Source organism: Papio anubis, chromosome 13 (genome assembly GCF_008728515.1).
Source record: "Papio anubis isolate 15944 chromosome 13, Panubis1.0, whole genome shotgun sequence".
NCBI lineage: Eukaryota > Metazoa > Chordata > Mammalia > Primates > Cercopithecidae > Papio > Papio anubis.
In genome coordinates, this window is record NC_044988.1 from 91,106,948 (window position 1) to 91,120,125 (window position 13,178).

A 13,178-nucleotide genomic window follows, 5' to 3' on the forward strand; every position below is an offset into this window, starting at 1 on the left:
CTGCCACCATGCCTGGCTAATTTTTTTGCATTTTTAGTAGAGATGGGGTTTCACCATGTTGGTCAGGCTGGTATTGAACTCCTGACCTCAGGTGATCTGCCCACCTTGGGCCCAAAATGCTGGGATTACAGGCGTGAACCACCGCTCCCGGCCAAAACCCCTCTCTATTTTTAGAATTTCTAGTCATACACTTCTATTGACTCACAAATCTCAAAATCCATCTTACAACTAGCCCGATGTATCCTTGTGATAGTGATGATGCTTATAAATTAGTCATGCTACAGATGCAAATTGATACCTATTTGAGAAGATGAAAGGGTTTGAGGATTATCCCTCTTTCCTCACGAGATTAGATTAAAGGTTTGCTGCCAAAATAAAAGGAAAAGAGTCTCTGAAAGCGGAAGGCAATTAAAAACTCCTGTTAAGAAATTGTTTAATAGGCTGGACTCGGTGGCTCACACTTGTAATCCCAGCCCTTTGAGAGACCAAGGCAGGCAGATCACTGGAGGCTAGGAGTTCGAGGCCAGCCTGGCCTACATGGCAAAACCCGTCTTTACTAAAAGTACAAAAATTAGCCCGGTGTGGTGGCACATGTCTGTTAGTCCCATGTTCTGAGTACAGATTTGCTTTCCTTGTCTGCAGACCTGCCAGCTTTGTTGACTTACAGAATACCTCACTAATTACTATGGTATCACACGCAACATTACCTTACCCAAGGTACACACTTTATGATGAAAGTAGTGTGGCAGTTGACTCATTTCCATAACATTATTTGGTCTTACTATGCGCCTCATTGTTCAGAGGCAGCTGGTCTGGTCGAAAGTGGACCAGCCAGCAGAAGTCTCAATTTCAGTGCCGATTCAGAGACCAATTCCTGAAAGGTTGAGGCACTATCCTATAATATGTCATCATGCTTTGAATCAGTGATCAATATAAGATACTGTTTCTTCCAAAGCTAAAATACACAGTCCATAAAGCAAAGAGGATGTGGGAATGTTCCTGCTCACGATTACAGCTTATGGAATGTTTGCTTGCTCTTGTTGTGAACTCGGGTTCCATGGGTTTGGAGTTCCTAGTTTCTAAGGGAGGAATCTTCTTTTAGGGAATAAAGTCGTGGTTCTGTGAAGCTAATAGCAGATCATATGAGGTTCCTCATGCTGCTGAACTAATAGGCAGAAATAGTGTTAGTGTACTGGCTGGGGCAACTGAACTTCATCATCAAGGAGACACTAAGTTTCTACTACACAGTGATGGCAAAGAAAGCTGCATATAGAACCCAAAGAATTCTCTGGGGTGCCCCTTAGTACTTCCATTTCCAGTAATAATGGTCAGTGGGAAATTGTGGCAACTCATTCAGTAAGGTAGGACCACTAAAGGACTCGGAAATGAGTCTTAAGGAATGGAGGTTGGGGTCACTATCAGTTAAGAATATGATAAGAAAACCATGAAACAGTGGCAATTAACTACCTCCTTTTATTATCAGCCTCCTGAACAGCAACAGAGGTGGGACTTAGTAGTGATGTATTATGTTAATTACTTTCTTCCCTTTCCCTGCTACCTTATCTAGAATACCAGAGGGTTAGTGTTAGAGTTTAAGTTCCAGTGGGAATATGACTGAATTGTTATCACCTCATGATGATACAGTAGCTGATGGAACTTTGTGTTTCTCCTTTTTTGGTAACATGAGATTCTTCATCTAAGTGAAGGTTGAGAAATGATGCTGAATGGAAAAAGGGGTGGACTGTGCTAGTTGTTCTCCATTTACTTTCCCCCTATCCTTAGCCTTTCTCTTCCTGGCTGTATATCTTAGGAACAGGTTGATCACCCAAGGTCCCTTGATCTATGGCTTCCAGTGGGTTCTGCTAAAGGGAGGCACCAGCATAAGATGAGAGGGCAGGAAGATAGAAAGGTTGAATTATCTATTTTTCTGCTTTCTCTCTCCAGTTTGTTGAGATATTGAGGGTGGCCATGTCCTTCTGTGACTATAACTTCTGTTGGGTGGCTCCTCTTTCATGATTCCAGCAATCTTTGGTCTCTGGTAATGCCATTCCTTTCCTTGCCCCTTTAGGCCTAGGAGTGGTCACAGCTTCCTGCTGTTGCAAACCCCTGGGTGCCTACATATCGTTTGTTGAGTCTCTAAACCTTGCCCAAATCTCTGCAAACAATCCCATAATTGAAGTTACTGCATATTACTTGAGTTGTTTCTCTTATATCCCTACAGATTCAGTATCTGAGGAGGTTAGAAAACACCATGAGGCCTGAGCAGATAATGTTCAGCAGGACACAGGTGATCTGATTATGAAGTATAATATTTGCAATGAAAGTTTCCAGAAAGAAAGTATACAGATAAAATGCTAAAGTTTCATGGTACCACACTGTGGAGTATCATAGATATGATATAGAATGAAGCATAAAGGAGGGAAATAATATATATGACCTAAGATATCCATATGTTTGGTAAAGAGATAACAGGTATTAAAATGAATTTGAAATTTCAATGCTAGAAGGTATCACTAAGATTTAATGAGATATGATTCATGATAATTGTGGAAGTGTATAATTTGTTCAAAAAGTATATCTAGAGAAAGAGTGGGGTCTTCTCATGTAAATCAAGGCTATATTGACCTATATTTAGATCTAGGAAACTGAGCATGTATCTAAATGGAGAAAGAAACAAGTGATATAGGAGGACTATACCATAAACTGATAGAATAGTACTAGAAAATGTCCAGGGGATTTGTTACCCACATCTGTTCCATCAGTATATAATTTCTTCACCTCCTGTCTTCCTGCCTGGATCACCATTATTAGTAGCCTAGTTTGTGACCTTTCATTTTTTTGCATTATTTATGTGATGCTGTAGATAACATGTACAATACAAATATATACATATATACATACATGTGTATATATGCAGTCACTTAAAATCTTGCTTATTTTACAATAAAGAAATAACAGACACTTTTCTGTATCTGCTTTTCTCACTCAATGCTACTTTGTGAAATCTCCCCAGGTTACCTAAAATAGTTCTTATTCATTATTTTTAATGGCTACATAATATTCCAAGATGTGGACGCTTTGTTTAGCCATTTCCTTACTAATGGACATTCATTTTATCTCTGGAATTTTTGTCACTAGGAAAATAAATGCAATAAACTTTCTTAATCTTATGTCTTTATGTATTGGTGCTGTTATTTTACTGGATAATCCCAGGAGTGAGATTGCTGGGCCTAAGGGTATATGTATTGTTTACTTTTAATAGATAGTACCCAGCTATTTTTCAAATGCTCTAGTACTTCACATTTCCACCAGCACTTTTCCTACCTTTTAAAATTTTAGATCTAGCATTTTGCAGTTTGATGGGTATAAATAACAGCTCATTATTAAATTATTTTGCAATTACCTGATTTGTAGTGAATTTGAGCATCTTTTCTTTCTTATTTCTTTTTCTTTTTTTTTTTTTGGATGGAGTCTCGCTCTTTCACCTAGGCTGGAGTGCAGTGGTGCAATCTCAGCTTATTGCAGCCTCTGCCTCCCGGGTTCAAGCAATTCTCCCACCTTAGACTCCTGGGAAGCTGGGACTACAAGCACGCACCACCATGCCCAGCTAATTTTTGTATTTTTAGTAGAGAGGGGGATTTCACCATGTTGGCCAAGCTGGTCTCAAACTCTTGACCTCAGGTGATCTGTCTGCCTCAGTCTCCCAAAGTTCTGGGATTACAGGTGTGAGCCACCGTGCCTGGCCTGAGCATCTTTTCATCAGCTTTTTAGTCATCTTGATTTAGTCTATTATGAGTTTCATATTTTTTATTGCATTGTTAAATTTTTCTCAGCAATTTGTAAGTGCCTTGTATTTAGATAATTACTCTTTCATTTGTATTACAAATAATTTCTAACCAGGTGGTTTTCTTATATATTAATTTTTTAAGCAAATAAAAATTTAGAAATTTTTGTATATTCAAATATAGCTTTTTAAACAGCTATTAGGTTTCTGGCATTAAGATCTTGGCTGGGCCTGGTAGCTCACACCTGTAATCCCAGCACTTTGGGAGGCTGAGGTGGGAGGACTGCTTGAGGCCAGCAGTTCAAGACCAGCCTCAGTAACATAGGGAGATCCTGACTGTACCAAAAAACAAACAAACAAACAAAAAAAACCCTAAAAAATTAGGCCAGGTGCAGTGGCTCACACCTGTAATCCCAGCAGTTTGGGAGGCCGAGGTGGGTGGATCACCTGAGGTCAGGAGTTTGAAACCAGCCTGGCCAACATGGTGAAACCCCATCTTTACTAAAAAAATACAAAAATTAGCTAGGCATGGTGGTGCACGCCTGTAATCCCAGCTACTCGGGAGGCTGAGGCAGGAGAATGGCTTGAACCTGGGAGATGGAGGTTGCAGTGAGCCAAGATTGAGCCACTGCACTCAAGCCTGGGCAACAGAGCAAGACTCTATCTCAAAAAACAAACAAAAACAAAACAACATAAACAAAAAACTCTAAGATCTCCTCCTTACCTAGATTTTGCATGTTGTAGATTTTTTAACATAATTTTTATTGTTTTATTTTCTACATTTAAGTCTTAAATTAAGTAAATTTATTAAGTAAATAAAATTCAATAAATATTAACATTAAACAAATCCATCAGGAGTTTATTTTTATATATGGCATAAGGTGGAGGCCCACTTTTTTCCACTTGGATTGCCAGTAGTGCGAGCAGTGTAATTTATTAACTAATCCATTCTTTTCTCACCGATTTAAAAAATACTATTGTTACATGTTAACTTTCATATATACTGTGCCCTAATTTTGTATTCACTATTCCTTGTTGGTTTGATTACAGTAGTGTTATAATATGTTCTGATATTTGTTAAGGCAAAATCCTCTTTAAATTTCTTGTTTTTCACACTTCCCTTGGCTGTTCTGAGACATTTATCCTTTCATATTTACTTTAAGCCTGTAGTTTTTTCTTTTAATAAGAACCGACAATGAGCATCTTCCCTAATACCTCACATATTAAAGAAGTCATTTCATTTCTTCTCTATGTGTCTTAAATTAAAAGCTAATAATGATTCTTAATAGTAAAACACAAGCTTTCCAATTAAAGAATACCTGCTACTACCACTATTTCATTGTTCTGAGAGTGCTTGTCATTGCAATTAGACAAGAGATTACATGTATTTATTTACTCTATAACTATTGAGCCTCTACTGTGTCTAGGCACTTTTCTAGGCACATTCTAGTGAGGAGAGACAGATAATAAATGAATAAACAAATATATAGTATGTCAGATGTTGATAAGTACGGTGGAGAAAGATAAAACTGGGTAAGAGAGAAAGAGAATGGGAGTTTGTGTCATTTTATACAGGTTGGGTGGAGGAGGCTTCACTGATAAAGTAACATTTGAGAGGAGTCTTGAAGGAAGTGAAAGAATGAACCATTTTGCTATTTGGAGGATGAATGGTTCGTGCAGAAAGAACAGAAGGTGCAAAGGCCCTGAGGTGAAGCGTGCTTCACGTATCTGAGGAACATCAAGGAGGCCAGTGTGATTGGAGTGGAGTGAGGGAGACAATAGTTGAAGATGAGGTCACAGATAAATATTGGACAGCTATTTTATTTATAATTGAGAGAAGACATTTATGGTACATACAGCTGGCAAAGGATTAGTATCAATTATATATATATATATTTTTATTATTATTATTATTTTTTTGAGACAAAGTCTCACTCACTCTGTCACCCAGGCTGGAGAGCAGTGGTGTGATCTCGGCTTACTACAACCTCTGCCTCCCAGGTTCAAACGATTTTTCTGCCTCAGCCTCCTGAGCAGCTGGGATTACAGGCAAGCGCCACCATGCCCAGCTAATTTTTATATTTTTAGTAGAGACAGGTTTCACCGTTTTGGGCAGGCTGGTCTCAAACTCCTGACTTCAAGTGATCCACCTACCTCGGCCTCGCAAAGTGCTGGGATTACAGGTGTGAGCCACCGTGCCTGGCCTCAATAATATATTCTATAAATCAACACAGCACAAATAATTCAACAGAAATGGGCAAAATATATGAACACATTTCACTAAAGAGGAAGCACGTGTGACCAACAAACACATGAAGAAATGTTCCGCTGCTTTAGTAATTAAAGAAATTCGAATGGCTACAAAGAGATAAATTTTTCTGCCCATTCTATTGGCAATACAGAGTGTCTGAGAGCATGCACATCAACAGGATTAGTTCTCCTTTGCTGGTGAAAATTTAAGCTGATGTGTCTTCTTTGAAAAATAATGTTGGCACTATCTCACAGGTTAAATATTAACATATTTTACCACTCAGGGGCTCCTCATCTAACCAAAGAGCCATCGATAAGAATATTTATAGCAGCACTGTTTATAACAGCAAAAACTTAGAAACAATTGAAGTGCTCATTAACAAGGCCGTGGATAAGTAAACTGTGGTGTATTTCCACAGTCAATTATTATGCAGCCATCAAAATGAATTACAATGATGTACACTTTCTGGATGAATCTTCACAATCTAACATTAAGGAGAAAAATAGGTCCTCGAAAATTACATGCAGTGTAATATCCTCTTTATAAAGTTATAAACAACTAAAGATTAAAAATGGAATTTCCCCCCAAGAATATAGAGGATATAAATTTATATTTTAAAACAGAAAGCAAGAGAATGATAAACCAGGGTTCATGATGGTGGCTGTTCCAGGGGGCCAAGTGAGGACAGAGGAAGGGTATTAGCAAGGATACAGGCCAGGCACAATGCCTCACGCCTGTAATCCCAGCACTTTGGGAGGCTGAGATGGGCGAATCACTTGAGGTCAGGAGTTCAAAACCAGTCTGGCCAACATGGTGAAACCCCGTCTCTTCTAAAAATACAAAAATCTTAGCCGGGCATGGTGACTTTCGAGTTTTCTTTCCTCGGAATTTAGAATTTTGAAGGAAGAAACCCTGAGACTGGAGATAGTTGGAATTGAGTCCTATTAATGGCAGACCTCTAGGGAGAGTCCACAATTTTCATTTGCAGAGACCCCTAAGCTTTCCTGGTTCTTACTCATGGCCTGGTTACAGTGATAATACTGGTAAATTTTTAACAACTGACACTCTAAAAAAAAAGAAAGAAAGAAGGAAATTAAGGAAAGGAAAAGGAGCCCTGGTTTCTAGTGCTTGATGACTCCTGTGGTGTAAATACTCCCACCATGGCCTATTTCAAGCTGTCACAGTGATGTCACTGAACAGGGAGTTGGGAAGTATTGCCTATGATAGACTCTCACAAGCCAGTACGAGCTGGCTTCAGCACGCCACTGCTTCCCTGTCAATTCTCCCTTGTATTCACAGAACTCTCCAGTAGTCTCCCAGTAAATTTCTTTTGGAGTTTAGACAGCTAAGGCTTATTTTAACTAATTGTTAAACTCATTTATTTTAACTAATAAGGCTGTTTTTTTATAGCCACATCCTTTAAGTATTAATTGCCATTTTCATTTGTATACAAAATCAATATCTATTTCTACAAATGTGCAGTCTTCAGCAGCTCCGGAAAAGAATATTTTTAATCACTGCAGTCACTTAGGTTAACAGGCTTATCTTTGGAAATTCCTGCCCTCTGGTGTCCAGTATAGAGAACTACTTCTGTGTTCTCTAAAGCTGTGAATGTTAGCGGACAACCAGGAGGTGAGTTAGAGACTCTTGATGCAGATCAGGGGACTACTCCCAGGTGTAGATGGGCGAGTGTAATGCTTATTAGTTCCTAATGTTTGTTTATTCATGAAGCCCAAGAAAACTTTATACCTGGGTTTCTCAACCTCGGTACTAATGACATGTTGAGCTAGATAATTCTTTGTTGTAGGATGGTTTTTTGTTTTGTTTTGATTTTGGAGACAGAGTCTTGCTCTGTCGCCCAGGCTGGAGTGAGTGCGGTGGCACAATCTCAGCTCACTGCAACCTCCGCCTCCTGGGTTCAAGTGATTCTCCTGCCTCAGCCTCCCGAGTAGCTGAGATTATAGGTGCCCACCACCACACCAGGCTAATTTTTGTATTTTTAGTAGAGACAGGGTTTCACCACGATGGCCAGACTGGTCTTGAACTCCTGACCTCAAGTGATCCATCCGCCTCGGCCTCCCAAAGTGCTGTGATTACAGGCGGGAGCCACCGCGCTCGGCTGGTTTTGTTTTGTTCTGTTTTTAAGACAGGGTCTCACTTTGTTGTCCAGGTGGGAGAGCAGTGGTACAATCATAGCTCACTGCAGCCTTGAATCCCTGGGGTCAGGTGATCCTCTCACCTCAGCCTCCTGAGTACCTGGGACTACAGGCACACGCCACCATGCCTGGCTAAATTTTTTTTCTTTCTTTTTTTTTTTTTTTTTTTTTTGGGAGGGTGTCTCTCTCTCCCACCCAGGCGGGAGTGCAGTGGCGCGATCTCGGCTCACTGCAAGCTCCGCCTCCCGGGTTTACGCCATTCTCCTGCCTCAGCCTCCCAAGTAGCTGGGACTACAGGCGCCCGGCACCTCGCCCGGCTAGTTTTTTGTATTTTTTAGTAGAGACGGGGTTTCACCGTGTTAGCCAGGATGGACTCGATCTCCTGACCTCGTGATCCGCCCGTCTCGGCCTCCCAAAGTGCTGGGATTACAAGCTTGAGCCACCACTCCCGGCTAATTTTTTTTTCTTTTTGTATTTTGTGTAGAGACAGGGTTTTGCCATGTTGCCCAGGATGTTTAGCAACATTCCTGGCCTCTGCCCAGTATGCAGATAGCACCCACCCCTCCACCAACTGTGACAACCAAAAATAACTCCAGACATTGCCATTGCCAAATGTCCCGTGGGTTGGAGAGGAGAGCGATTCCCAGGCTGAGAACCACTGCTCTATGCTGATGAAGCAAATTTATTCTACACATTACTGACCTTGAAGTCGCACTGAACCCACCAGCTTATGGCACCAAGTTGGAGCTTAAGCCTGCAGCCCAGGCTGCAACTCCTGAGTTCCCATACTGTATACTACAGGAGGAAAAGTTCCAGGTGCCAGATATCCAAAGACTTGCATTTTAATAGGACACACAGCCTATAATAAAAAATGTAAAACCTTCCAACTAAAGCAAAACATTTCAATGCGTGATCGGAATGAATGTTGGTGCATTCATTCATTTGTTCAGTAAATATTTGTTAAGGAGTACTTCCGAAATAGGTGATGTACTTCCGAAGTAGGTGCTAGAGCTGATGCAATGGCAGACTATGGCCCTGCCTTTAAGGAGCTAATAATCCTAGAGGGGTTCAATGGAGATATTGCCAGTTATAAGTGAGAGTCCAATTCCAGCTGGCTTAAACAGTCATGGGACTTTACTGGCCCACGCATTTGAAAAGCCCACAGACAGTGCAGACCTTAGGGAAGGCTGGATTCAATGGCTCAAAGTTGTCACCAGGGCCTGGGTTTCCTTCAGTGTCTCTACTCTTCCTTTCCTATTGTCAATTTCATCCTAAGGTGGACTTCCCTTGTCCAGCAGCCCCGAGTATTACGTGTGTCCTAATTTCCAGTAGAAGACTTGAAATTCACTTTGTTTAGACTACTTTAGGTCACCTGCCCACCCTTGAATCAATAGTTGTCACCAGAGAAATGGAAAGTCCTGATTGATTGATTTAGCCAAGAGTACTTGCTGAGGGAGTACTCCTGAGGGAGATCAGGGATTGCTGGGAAGGGAGAGAGAGCACCAGAAATGCTGGGTGAATGTGGGGTGGTCAGCCAGCCCTTTTCACACAGGCTCTGCCGGGTGATTTCATCCGGTCCCAAAGCACCATTCCTATTGGTTTCCTTGAAGGTCTTATTGCAGCAGTCTGGCCTTCAGACCTACTGCTTCCCCCTCTGAAACCTCATTCCATCCACTCTTCACAGTGACCCCTTCTCTCCTTTCAAAGCTCAGTTCAGAGTCAGATTCTCTGAGGCTTCTTCCACCTCCCTGAGCCATCCTTCTTTCATACTCCCTTAGCCCTGGTACTACCTATGCCTCATACCTAGTCAGGTTTCATGTTCCTGCTTCTCCAATTTTAGACTTACATTTTACCTTTAAAGAGTTTGGGGTCTCCTAAATCCCCTCTCTTTAATGCCTAACAAAGGCATTGAGAGCTTTGATGTTGACTTCTTTGTTTTCCCCAATTTCAACAATAAGATGGTTAAAATGTGTGTGTGTGTGTGTGTGTGTGTGTAAAACAGAGTGAGAAAGAAGTATGGAGCTGTGGAAAGAGCACAGTAAGACAATCTATAGGCAGACAGTCCCGGTTTTAAATCCTGGATTGCCACTCTTTCAGATCTCAGATATTCACCAGTGGATCCCTACTTGACTCTTTTCTTTCCTTAAACGGTATGTGTAGTGTGTTACACATTCACTTTCTATGACTTTTCATGCTTGTGAATATGCAATCATGCCAGTGTTATTTGTTTACATTAGGCACATTTAACAAACAGTACATTAAATAAGTGCTTGTAAGTACTGCCATAGTTGAAGTTCCTAACAGTGGTGGCTTTGGCTAAGAGAGAGCAAAGAGGGACAAAGAGAAATCCTTCAGGCCTTGAACACATTTTTCCCCTTTTAGCTGAATGTGGTTCCCAGATTTGAGGTGGAGTGGAAGGAGGAAGTATGGTTTGTTCCTTCCACCTACTCCTCTGCCTGATCACACCTCCCGAAGCCTTGCCCTGATATAACTGCTCAGTGCATGGCCGTGGTGCTTACATCAGCCCTCCATGCATAATGTAAAGATAAGAATGATAACAATATTTTATTTTTTGAGACAGGGTCTCTGTTGCCCAGGCTGGAGTGTGGTGGCACGATCTTGGCTCACATAACCTCTACCTCCTGGGTTCAAGTGATCTTCCCACCTCAACCTCCTGAATAGCTAGGACTACAGGCACACACCACCACACCTGGCTAATTTTTGTATTTTTTTATAGAGATGGGGTTTCACCCTGTTGCCAGAGTGATTTCGAACTCCTGGAGTTAAACAATCCACCTGCCTTGGCCTCCCAATGTGTTGGGATTACGGGGGTTAAGCCACCATGCCTAACCGATTTTTTTTAACATGATGCTTTTAAACTTACTTAATGCATTTGGGGTAGGTTTAATGCATAAAAAGTGGGAGATGGTAGAGGCCTGGGAAGATAGATAGTTGCGCTGTCCATGATATGAAACATGGCCCTCTGAATGCACTGCCAGCACATCTGTCCTTGTGAGTTTCCCTGCTTTGAGCCTCAGTTCAGTCACTTACCACTTACAAAAGATTACTTGATAGGAGGGCTATTTCTCCAGTCTACTCCTTGATGTCAGTCCTCCAAGTTAGGGTATGATGGGCTGAGGAACCCTGAGGTTTAGACTAGCTAAGTGGTGGGACCAACTGATGACCGACTGTCCTCTGAGGAAGCCCACGTCAGTCACCTACAATTTACCACTTGAGCCCAGGAGGTCGAGGCTGCAGTGAGCCATGATTATACCACCACACTCTGGCATGGGTGGCAGAGTGAGACCCTGTCTCAAAAACGAACAAAAATCTGGGAATCCCAAGTCTGTTCTATTTTTGTAATAGTGGACACATTTTCAGAAGGACATGAGGACCTTTCTGAGTCTAAAACCCTTCTGGACCTCATCTTCCTCTTTTATGAAATGAGATTAATTCTCCACTATGAGGTAATCATGCCCTGTTGTATATTCAGGGCATCTCACTAAATTAGCCTGGTCATCTTTAAATTTTTTAGTACAAGTACACCTGTTGGAAATCCAGACTTTACCCACTTGACCAGATATATTCCCCATACGTCAGGACTAATAATCCCCAGATATGGTGATGGCATTGTTTTCTTCCTCTGCCCTGATGCCCCACCCTGGGCTTCAGGGGCAAGCCTTTCCCTAATGATTCTTTCACTGGCAGTTCATTATTTCAGTGCATTGCTGTGGAAAGCTCTATATAAATATTTGTTGCTTAAAAGTTGGGGAATCCCTTGGCCGGGCATGGTGGCTTATGCCTGTAATCCCAGCATTTTGGGAGGCCAAGGCAGGAGGATCACTTGAGCCCAGGAGTTTGAGACCAGCCTAAGCAACATAGTGAGACCCCATTTCTATAAAAAAGTTTTTTTCTTAATTAGTGGGGAGTGGCAGCGCCTGTAGTCCCAGCTACTCAGGAGGCTGAGGTGAGAGGATCACTTGAGCCCAGGAGGCTGGGGCTGCAGTGAACCATGATCACACCACTGCACTCCAGCGTGGGTGACAGAGTGAGACCCTGTCTCAAAAACAAACAAAAATTTGGGAATCCCAAGTCTGTTCTATTTTTGTAATAGTGGACACATTTTCAGAATTGCGTGAGGACTTTTCTGAGTCTGAAAACCTAAAATTCTCTAATTGACAATTTTGAATATCTTTGGGAGGAAATGCACAATCCATGACCAGACCAGAATATACTAAGAAAATAATTTATTTAATTGTAAGTTGGGAAAATTTTTTAAAAGTTTAGTAATAACGATGAACAAGATCATGAATTTGTCCATTGGAGATTTAAACTTTAATGAAAATTTTTTAAAAAATCAAGAATTCACTTAAAAGTAAACATGAGTTCTTTGCTCTAAACTTTCAGGCTAAATCATTTCTTTGGTTCAGGACTTAAAAACCCTTAAACTCTCCCTACTCCAGACTGAATCCAAGACAACCTGACTAATAGAGAAGCAGGAGTCTTAACTGATGTGTGATCTACTTTTCCTTTTTCAAAGCCCTACTTTTTCCTTTTTAAAGCCCACTAATTCAGAGTTTTTGTTTTGTTTTGTTTTGTTGGATGTCAGACTTTTTGGCAAGAAATGAAGTAGGAGGCACAGTGAAATGGTCAAGAAAAATCTAAGTTTCATTTTATAAAAGAAGCTCATTGCAGTATACAACAGGCTAGTGCAATGGCTTTTCAAATAAATTGCTTGAAAATAGAAACAAATGGCCGGGCGCGGTGGCTCAAGCCTGTAATCCCAGCACTTTGGGAGGCCGAGACGGGCGGATCACGAGGTCAGGAGATCGAGACCATCCTGGCTAACACAGTGAAACCCCGTCTCTACTAAAAATACAAAAAATTAGCCGGGCGTGGTGGCGGCGCCTGTAGTCCCAGCTACTCGGGAGGCTGAGGCAGGAGAATGGCGTAAACCCGGGAGGCGGAGCTTGCAGTGAGCCGAGAT

General features: G+C 41.5%; 1 long non-coding RNA gene across 1 annotated transcript in view; it reads left to right on the plus strand.

Moving 5' to 3' along the window:
• Positions 1 to 13,178, plus strand: part of LOC110741363 — a 61,337-nt gene that overhangs the window by 46,248 nt on the left and 1,911 nt on the right. The gene's annotated exons all lie outside the window — the stretch shown is intronic.